The sequence below is a fragment of the Petaurus breviceps genome, unplaced genomic scaffold (assembly GCF_028583685.1).
Source record: "Petaurus breviceps papuanus isolate PSGF00001 unplaced genomic scaffold, PetGlider_PUasm1.0 125, whole genome shotgun sequence".
Lineage (NCBI taxonomy): Eukaryota > Metazoa > Chordata > Mammalia > Diprotodontia > Petauridae > Petaurus > Petaurus breviceps.
Genome location: NW_027185653.1, coordinates 6,348,745 through 6,360,000, shown reverse-complemented (window position 1 = coordinate 6,360,000; position 11,256 = coordinate 6,348,745).

Sequence of the window (11,256 nt, the reverse complement as noted above, 5' to 3'; positions counted from 1 at the left end):
ATGAAGGCATGCATAGAGTTGTCCTGGGCAATTTCCTTAACATGAGTTTCCCAAAGGAAATGGTCAATGAGAGGAAAGGGTTGCTGGAGTGACACCTTCCAGGATAGTATCATGGTGGAAGAAGAAGCCAGAATAGTTCACTTGCCTACTATCACAGAGCTACTAATGTCTGAGCTAAGATTTGGGCCCTGGTTTTCCTTTAACTCCACATCTGATACTCTTCTAGGAAGACAAGAAGAGAAATATCACAGAGAAATAACAGGATTTAGAATCAAAAGGGGTGTAAGAAGCAATATAGTCTACTCCAATCCCTTTACAAATTAGGAGAATGGGGCCCCAAGGAACTTTAGAGTGGAAAAGAGAAAAAGATTGAGATGTACAAAAAATATGTAGCTCTTTTTGTAATAGCAAAGAATTGAAAGTGAAAGGTATGGTCAATAATTGGATAATGACTGGATAAGTTGAGGCATAAGAATATAATGGAATATTATTGTGCCATAAAAAAAATGAAAAAAGGAATGGTTTCAGACAGACCAACCTCAAGAACAATTTATACAATAACAATAATGTAAAGAAAAACAACTTCAAAAACTTAAAGAACTCTGATCATTACAATGACCAACCATGATTCCAGAGTACTGATGAAGAAGTATGCAATTAATTAAATATTAATAATAAATAATAATTAAATAATTTAAAACTTAAACTTAAATTGAAGCAAAGGAAATTTATTTTTGAATGTGGCCAATGTAGGGAGTTATATTGCTTGGTCATGTATATTTGATAAAAAGGATTTTATTTTGCTTTCTTTCAGTTTGGAGAGATGAAAGGAATTAGAGGAAGATGGTGAGCAATGGGGTGACTGAAATGAAAAAGAAATAATAAGAAAAAAAGAAAGTTAAATGTTGAATGTGATATATGCACATAAAGGAAAAGCAAACCTGTATATAATGGAGATTGTCAGGTTGTTGTCTTGCCCCTGTTCTTCATTGCATATGGGCATGACAAAATTCCTCGACCTATTCTCCACAGACATCCAGTTCATCTAATAACTTTCAAGGACTTGTACATTGAGCTACATGTCCCTTAGTCTAAAAGCTTTTGGTTGATGCAATGTACATGTCTAGGCCTTGGTCCCACCCATGTCGTATATCTGATCAATTGATTCAGTTAATGCCTTCTTATGCAGGTATCAGGGCATAGTGTCTTGTCACTTGCTTTAAATGGGGTGAAGTGATTTGATTGATTAACTTAACCCCATCTTCAAACTTGTTTGAGGTAAAATCCCTAGTTTTTTGTCTTTTCTTGGCTAATCTGTGAATAAACTCAGACCAACTATTTGCCACATCTGTTCGCTGTCCTGAGGGTTCATTCTTCTTGACCTTTCTGCAGCATTTGACACTGTTGCCCATCATTTCCTCGTGGATACTCTCTCCTCTATAGCTTTCACGGCACTGCTCTCTCCTCATCCTCCTACATATCTGACTGACCCAACTAACTGGGGCATAAGGGGAGTGGGGGGAGTAATACTTCAAGGATCTGCAGGGGGCCATCTTTTCTCTTTTCTCTACACTCTCCCAATCATTTCGCATGAGTTCAATGACTATTTCTATGCCACAGTCTCAGAAATCCCCAAACCTGCCCCTTTTCCCAACTCCCCCTATTTCTGAAGGTACCTCTATCCTTCCAGTCTCCTAGGTTTGTAACTTCATAATTTTATCAGACTCCTAACTCTCCTTCACCCTACTTATACAATTGGTTGGCAGATCTTTCCATTCTTCCTTTTCAGTAACTCTAACATCTGACAATTTCTAATTCATGGAGTTAGCATCCTAGTTTATGCCTTTATTACCTTTGTATCTCTAGTATTGGTGCCTGGAACAAACTAAATGCTTTATAAATGGTTGTGGAATGACCAATTAACTTTCACCTTGATTATTGAAATAGCTTCCTAAATGATGTCTGTGCCTCAAGTTGCTCCCTATTCCAGGCTATCCTATACACCTCTGCCAAAGTGATTTTCTTAAGTGCAAATATAACCATTTACTCCCCTACTCAATCAACTCCAGTGGCTCCCTAGTGACTCTAGGATAAAATGTGACTTCCTCTTGTTGGCTTTTAATCTCTTTCACAACCTGGCCCTAAATTATCTTTTCAGCTTCCTTGGACATTGCCCTTCCTCCCAAATTCTGTGATCCAGCCAAACTGACCTGGTATTCTCTATTGTATAGATATGTTACTCCATCATTTAACTCCAAATCTTTGTGCTGGCTATTCTCTATTTCTGGAATGCACTTCAGCTCCACTTCTCATAATCCCTGGTTTCTTTAAGACTCAACTCAAGTGCCATCTTCTACATAAAGCTTTTACTTATTTCTCAGCTGCTAGTGGGCCCCTCCCCTAATTAATTTATTCATTTTATGTATTATGTAGGTTTGTGTGTGTGTATACACCTGTATATGTGGTCTCTCCCATTAGAATGCAAAATCCTTGAGGATGGAAACTAATTTCCCTTTTGTTCTTTTGTCCCTAATGCTCTCTATTGTGCTTGTTAAATAGTAGGGGCTTAATAAATGTTTCTTGAATCATTATTATTTAAATAATATAATGTTTAGATTATTTAGATTAGCTTGTGTCTCTATATAAGTCATTTAATGTCTGCTAGCCTCAATTTCCTTATCTGCAAAATGGGGATAGTAGCACCTACCTCCTAGGGTTGTTGTGAGGAACAAATGAAATAATAATTGCACAGGCACAGTGCTTGGCACATAGTCAGCACTATATAAATGCTAGTTATTATTGTTGTTATTTACCTGGAAAAACATTCCCACTACTCCTTAGTATACATTATGTAGTCTAGTTGGCTTAATGCCCACACCCTGCCATGATTACTTACTGTTTATCTCTATGTCATAATATTTGTTTTTTCCCTCACCTGGATTGCCCTCCCTGGTCCAGCTCCTTCAAGACATAAGGGTGGATCTGGCAAAAATGTTCTAGCTTCATCAAGAAGTAGCCAGAATAGCCATTCGATGTTTAAAGACACTCTGTCTCCATAGTGACAGTATTTGAATACCTGTCATCCCTCCTAATAGATCTTAAGGACCATGAGGAGAAGAACCATACTTCAGTCATCTTACCTTGTTGCAGTTCCATAGTGCCTAGCACAAATTTGTATACATGGTAGGTGTACAATAATTATTTGAACCAAACTAAAACAGCCCCATAGGAATAAGAGACAATCATGATTCTATAAGGTAGAGGTGATTCAATTTAGAGAAAAATATACATGAGTCACAGGAATCTTTTATTATTATTATTATTATTATTATTATTATTATTATGCTGTTGTCCCCACTCCTGAGACTAGTACTCTTAGGAGATAGAGGCCAAAGTAACAAATACTATTTCCAGGCAGGAGACATATACTGATTCCTTCAAAGAGACATAATTTCTGAGATGGAGGATACAACCAGAATTGATTCAAAGTGATAGAAGTATTTGCAAAATGGCAAAGAAAAAATTGTCCTCAAAGACAAAATAAGAGGTGACATTGCTCCTATGACTCTGACAGTCATGGAGGGTTCATGATGTGGAGCGTTACATATATTGTTGGATATTTTTAACATACTGATTGGTTTTTTTTCTTTTATTCATCTTTTTCTCTCTTTTAAAAAATAAATTCTCGGTTATATGACATAATTCTGGGAGGGAGAGGGATGGAAAGGGATATTTAGATGATAGAAAAGCAAAATATTTCAATATAATTGATCTCAATTTAAAAAAAAAGAGTAAAAGAAGTGATAGCAGTGATAGGAGGTCTCTCCTAGCTCTTTCCTACCTACTAACAAATGTGTTCAAATTTCCCCAAATAAAAAAGAAAAATCCCTTGACAATGTCATCTACTCAAATGATCTTTATGTATCTCTCTACTTTCATGCTAAACTCCTAGAACCTGTTCATATCTTGATATGTTGTAATACAACTTTCCAGTTCACCATTGTACTGAAATTGCTCTCTCAATGCTCAAACATTCCTCTAAATCACTATGAAAAACAGAGACCTTTTCTCAGTACTCTCCTTGATCTTTATGCAACATTCTACACTCTCAGTTGGATCCTCTCTGCTCTTCTACACTTGCTATGATAACACTCTTTCCTGATTCTCCTACATCTGTTTGACCATTTGACCTTGGTCTCCTTTGATGGTTTTTTGAATTTGTTCATCTCTCTGTGGTAACACCAACTAAACTCTGATTCTTGAAGCTCATTCCATAATATCTTGCCTGTATAATCTTGTCCATAATGCACATATATATATATATATAACACATGTCTGTTATGTATGATTTTTTTTAAGCAATGAGGGTTAAGTAACTTGCTCAAGGTTACACGGCCAGGTGTTTCTGGGTGGGTGCTAAATATCTGAGCCCGGATTCGATCCCAGGTCATCCTGACCCTGGGGCCCGTGCTCTGACTCACTGAGCCACCTGGCTACCCCTATGTTATGCAGTATTTCTAAAACTTTGAACATTGTCCTTCCTTTAAGTGAATGAACTGACCTTGCTTTTTAGAAATATCTATGAGAACAGAGGTAAGTACTTAAAGTAAAAGCTCTATTGTTCTTTCACAAGAGTGAACATGCCTCAAGGCCATAACTAGGTGGATTCCTTGCCAATGGATGTTATTTAGGGATAAAATAACTCTGAAGCTCAGTTCCTACAAATGCCTTATTTAGCTTGCCTGTGAAATCTATTGCTTGTTACTATTTTACCTTACCACATGAAACCAAAGATCTCTCTAGTTCCAAAATCGCAACAATGATCACTTCAGCTCAAATGAAGTGCATTTTGTTACAGTAATAACAATAGCTAACATTTACATAGGTTGGCAAATACCACTCCAGTTATCCTAACAATAATTCTATGACGTAGGTGCTATTATCATCCACATTTTACAGAAGAGGCAAACCAGGTAAAGTGACTTGCCCAAGGTCACACAGCCAGTAAGTATCAGAGGTCACATTTGAACTCAGATCTTACAATTCCAGCATTCTGTCTACTATGCCACCTAGCTGTCATTTTTTTATAGTGACCCTATTCCTAGAATTGGGAGACTAGGCAGCACAGCAGATAGAGTGCAGGGCATGGAGTTAGGAAGACTCATTTTCCTGAGTTGAAATCTGGCATCAGACATTTACTATGCACTCCAGGCAAGTCACTTAACCCTGCTTGCCTCAGTTTTCTTATCTGTAAAATGAGCTGGAGATGGAAATTGAAAACCATTCTAGAATCTTTGCCAAGAAAACCCCAAATGGGTGCCCAAAGAGTCAGACACAAATGAAACAAATGAACAACAACAATTCCTAAAACTATGCACAGATTTATGCACCCTAAGGAAGAATGATGAGCCTTGCCATCTTACTACCTCATTTAGTAATCATTGGTATAAAATCCTTAGGAGCTAGAAAACTGGCACAATTTTAACATCATCAGAGGTGGGACCTTATCAGTATTAAAAGAGAAACCTGGTGAGCCATCCTCAGTGACTTCACCCCATCCCACATCTTTGATGTGGCAATCCTCACTGGCCATCTAGGGAATACACCCACCACTACTCTGTAGCAGCAAGCACCCCAGCATCCCCAGGGTTGCTGCCACCACAGGTTCTTAGATCTGCTTTGTTAAAGGAAAGCAACTCAAAATGGGTTAACAAGCTTACTTTAATCACTCAGATATATATCGTTTACCTAGTTCAGGGGGAAAAGGTCAGCACTCTGAACTTCAGAGTATACAGGCAGAATTATAAAGACAGAAACAGATCAAGCAGACAGATTTCCAAATTGTCCAACCATTACATCCATACCAAATGGATCAATACCAACAAGCCCCCCACCCCAGGCTCCAGGTGCACTTTAGCCTAGGGGCAGGGAAGATCTTTAAATTTACATTTCCATTATATTCAGCCCCAAGATCTTTCATGCCCATAGCATAGTCAATTTACTTTTGAATTAGTACTAAACATCTCTTGGGTCACATTTCAAAGGCAATGAAATGAAGAAGTATTGTATACTAAACAATATAGAATGGATATATCATATTCCATATTATCTAGAAGCATCTGGGTTAATTGAAAGAATGAATGGATTACTGAAAGAACAGATGAGGAAGTTAAGTTCCAATAATTCATATCAACATTGGAAGGATAATTTGTTCATGGCTTTGCATAATTTGAATAATAGGCCATTGGGAAGAAGTACATCTTTAGCCAGAATGATGACCCCCAATCTGCAAATTAGAAAACAACAAACACACAAGATCCCAAATATTGAGTATTGGACCTTGAGGCCAGATGTCCCAGCGCCGTACCCAGGACCACCTGGTTCGGTGGGGTATGATTTACATTGTTTAGAGGACTTTTGGTTGGACAGAAAAGAAATAAGAAAAATCTCCACTGGGATATGCATAAGAATCCCTAAAAATCACTTTGGACAGATTTTACCTAAATCAGGATTAGCAGCTCAAGGAATACATGTATTGGCTAGAGTAATAGATTCTAAATATCAAGGAGAAATTGTTGTAACATTCCATAATTTAGGTGAAGGGCCCATACAGATTCACAAAAATGACAGATAGTTCAAGTGATTATCGTTCCTTGTAAAACAATACCACTTGTAAAAACTGACCCTCCTTCCAAAATAACTGTCAGAGGAACTGAAGGATTTGGTTCTACTGATAGAATAAAATCAGGAGCTAAAGTATGGGTAAAACAGAAGCCAGATAATGTTCCAAAGGCTGCAGAGATTATAGCACATGGGAGGGATAACACTGTAACTACTGTTTATTCTGGAGAAGATGATTACAAAATTGTACCCTTAACTCATTTATTCTACCATAAGTGAGGCTACAATAATCTGGTTATTGTCTCTTTGCTTCTACTTGACTTTTTGGCTGTTCACCTTGTTTGCTAGATTTGTTTCCACAGGCTTGGTACCCTCCATCTGTAGATGCCTGATAGCTTAAGCTGGATGTCACCCCCTGTCTGCAACTGTGATGTGTCACCCTTGGACCTGGCATCAAGAATATTAAGAACTGACCTCTCAAATGGGACCCCTTAGGACAGGGACAGCTCTACATCCGATTTCAGCAGCAAGTAGCCATGGAAGAAGAGACCTTCACCCCTTACCACAAGATTTTGGGGCCCCATTTGTTTGGGGTGGAGGGAATGATGGGGAGCTTATGCTCAAGCCCCACCCTAAAATATGGTTTTCTGTGTTTATTGTGTGCTATTCTTGTTATATTGTTGTGAAATTTTGTTGACACCAGTTATTCCTACTGTATTTTTGCCAAGTAAGGGACATGAAAGATCTTGGGGCTGAATGTAAGGGTTATGGGATTTAAAGATCTTCCATGCCCCATTGAACTTGCTGACATAGCAGGAAAGGGTGGAGCAAGAGGAAGAGGAAGCCAAGCTAGAGTTCCTGCGGTGGCTAGCAGTGGCGGCAACGGAGGCAGCGGCAGCGGAAGCGCGAACCCTTTTTTAAGTCAGCCAGAATTTCTGCTAAGGACTCCTGCTGAGGACTGCCAGGGGCCGGAGCTGCTGGGAGCGCGCTTCCTGGATGCTGGGTGGTTGCTGTGAGTGGGGAGAGAAGGACCTTTGCCTGAGGTAGCCTGTTCTGTTTTAAAGGCTTGAGAATGTGGGTGCTTTCTACTTTATCTACCTGTGCCAATGTCATAACTACTCTGATGGCTTTCACTTTCTGGTTTTGGGACTCAGTCTTTTGGTATTTTTAATAAATGTTCTAGCTTATTCCCCCATATAGAAAGCCTGACATATTTTGTGATTGATAATTACATCAACATATCTGTAATTTCTGTAGACATTGTGAATATTGCATTGCTGATATACACTCCCAAACTGATTTGAGACCAAAAACCTCGATTCCTGACAATTGGTGAATACTCATCTTGGATTTGAGTAATGTCCTGTATCATGATAATCCTTTCAAGATCTCCAATGATTGAAAGATATATACTACAACAAAACTTCCTTAAGGATATGCTTGTAATATGTTCCATTCCTCTCTGAGTGTGGTGGTTAGTCTATCACCAAATAACTTTATGCAATTGCCACTAAATGTAGGAAGTAATATGGATAAGAGAATCTGATCAGTTTTCCCCATAAAATATTTCCTGTGGAGCCCTGCAACTAACTTTAACTCAACTGATAGAAGAAGGATACTAAATTACTTTCTATGTTGGAGTGTCTCTCAAGGCTATATTTTAGCTCTCTTGTTATGCTATACACTCTCACAAGGGTTAAAATAGCAGTTTTCTATAGATAGTGCTCAAATCTATATACATTATTTAAACCTAATCGCTCACCTGAAATCCAATTCCACATCTCTAGCTACCTACTATATATTTTTACCCTCATATACTACTGGCACCTCAAATTCAATATTTTCAATCATGAACTTACACTTTTCCTAAGCCTTCCTCTCCTCCCAATTCCTTTATTTTTGTTGATGGAACTACCATGTGATACTATCTGTGAATTCATAATGACAAATGTGACTTAAAGTTTTTATTTTCCAAATGCTGACTTGCATAAATCGATCACTAATTGACAATTGGCATTGCTATTCTAAAAAAAAGAAGCTGGGTAAAATTATAGAAAACAAATATACAGAAGGGAGAATTGGGAAGCAGAGAGTAAGAGTCAAAAAGTCAGTAGTTATGGAGCACAGGGAAGGCCTGAAAGAATGAGGAGGAGAAAACAATGTGATTCTCAGATTGAAAGGAGGTCTAGTTCTTTCTGACTGGAGAATTTACTGCAGAAAAGAATGATAGATTCCAGTGTAACAGAATACTGGAAACCAGTCTCAGCTGGGAAAACAGTAGCACCTAGCTACATGAACCTCTAAAACACATAAGAACTGAGTGAGACTTCAAGATGTAGACTTCCCCTTATCCTCAAGGAAATCTCAAGGGGAATGGGGGGTGTTCCTGCACATTTGTTCAGAAGAAAAGGAGAGCAAGCAATTAAGTAAGCAGGGGAAGGATGGAGATGAGAGGGAGCCAGGGTTATGCAACAAGGTATAGAGATAGTGGTTGGCATTGAGCTACAATTTTGAACTCTGCTATAGCTGCCACTACCTGTCCCAGACTGCAAGGTCAGGTGTTGTACCCAAACCCAAATCACATACCACCTGATTTGGAGCCCATCATTAAGCCCCTTTATATGTGTCTTTGTCTCTATCCTACACCCTATAATAGCTTAAAACAGCTTAAGGCATAGTCTTGGGTATTGTCCAGGGAATAGTCCCCTAACCCCCTACTTCCTGAATTAGCATTCTGTATATCATCACTATGTACAAGGATCAGTACCAGGGTTATGGTAAAAGTTTATCTTAAGAAGAGACCACCCTGTTTTGTTCCTGCTGACCAAGCAGGGTTCCCACAGCCTGTACCCAGAACATGACTCCTAGCCTGTCCCCATTACCCAATGACCTTTCACCCCTCCACCCTGTTCTGGGAGGGAGTCCCCTTCCAGGAAAAGTTGCACCCTTGTACCCTTGCATCATTAGCCCTGAGCTATATATCTAACCAATGGCAATGCTTGGCTTCTGTGCGTCATTGCTCATGCTAGTTCTCCTCCCCAAATGTTTGGGGCTTTAGCCTTTATAAACACTGTTTGTGCCCCAACTAGGGCTGCCTGATTTGAGTTTATACCCCAGGCAATCATGCCCTTGATCAATAAATCCACACCTAAATTTATCTTGAACCCAGGCCTCAGCTTGATCTCATTCTCTGCACAACACAAGCGTGCCCCAAACAACCTTATCTTGGCTGGACTATCCCTTGGAGATAAGTGGTTCTTTCTTTTCTACTTTCCTTCCCTTCTCTCTTCCTCCCTTCCTTCCTTTCTTTCCTTATTTCTGCATCCCTCCCTTTCTTTATCCTGCTTACAATGAGTTTAAGTTTTACCTGTTATTTAAATATTTTAATATTTCTATTTAATTAGTATTGAATATTTGCTTAGAAAAATGATGAATTACAGATGCTTCTGAAATGTATGCCACATTATTATGAATGAGGACTTATGGGTGGGAGGGGGAAAGAGAAAGACAAAGGGAGAGGAAGAGAGAGGGAGAGAGAGGGGGAGGGAGGGACGGGTAGAGATGGGGAGGAGAGAGACAGACAGAAAGAGAGGGAGAGGAGGGGGGAGGGAGAGAGGGAGGAAAGAAGGGAGAAAGGGAAGGAGGGGAAAGGAAGGAGGGAGGAAGAGGGAGAGGAGCTAGGAACTAGGTCTGGCATGATATGCAGAGAGAAGAGGAGGCAGAAAGCAAACTCTGAATTGTTGAGAATCAGCTGGGGACTGTGGGGTTATATGAGAATCATATTGCTCCTATATTTTATACAAACCACAGAAGGCAGGATTTTTTAATGCTTGGATCTATTTTCTATTTTTCTTTAGGCAAAATGTAAAGTCAAAATCACAGTGACTATAAATGGAGACTGAGAGGCCATCTTCAAGTCATATTGCCTTCCCCATTGTTCTACTCCAAGAATGCTCAGAACTTTCCCTCCATTGGGCACGATGACTAGTGAGCCTCATAGAAGGAGACGCATGGCAAGACAAAGCTGGCAAAAGAAGAGGCAGAGGAGGAGGAGTGAATTTTCTACCCCTCCCTTTAGCAGTAGTTTAGCAGGTAAACTTTTCTACATTATAGAAACAATCCCTCACAGACACACTGCTACAGCAGGCAATAAAACATTGCAACAGTCAGGCTGAATTTCTGACAAATGGAAACAAAAAAGATTTTCCAAACAACAATTCTTAAAGAAAAAGGATGTGGCAGCTTCTCTAATGCACACGTATTTGGGGCGGAACCAAAGTAAAATATATGCAGGTTGTACCTTTGCAACTTTTTTTATTTTGTGGCACACAAACTTCTTCCCATAGAGCAATGGGAAAGAACCCTATACCTACTGATGAATGCAGAAGACAGAAACCAAAACCACAGATTTTCACTTTTTGACTTTGTATACCCAGTACCTGAAACATAGTAGGCACTTAGCAATTGTTGAATGAATGAATAAACATGTTTGACTATGAGAGTAAAGATAAAGAAACTGAAAGGAATGAGTAGTAACAATCAACCAAGGCTACTTCCGGAAAATTCAAATTACATTCAGATTTCCCCTGGCTACAGCAAGCCTTTAAATAGAATCCTAGTTACAGAAGGTACAAG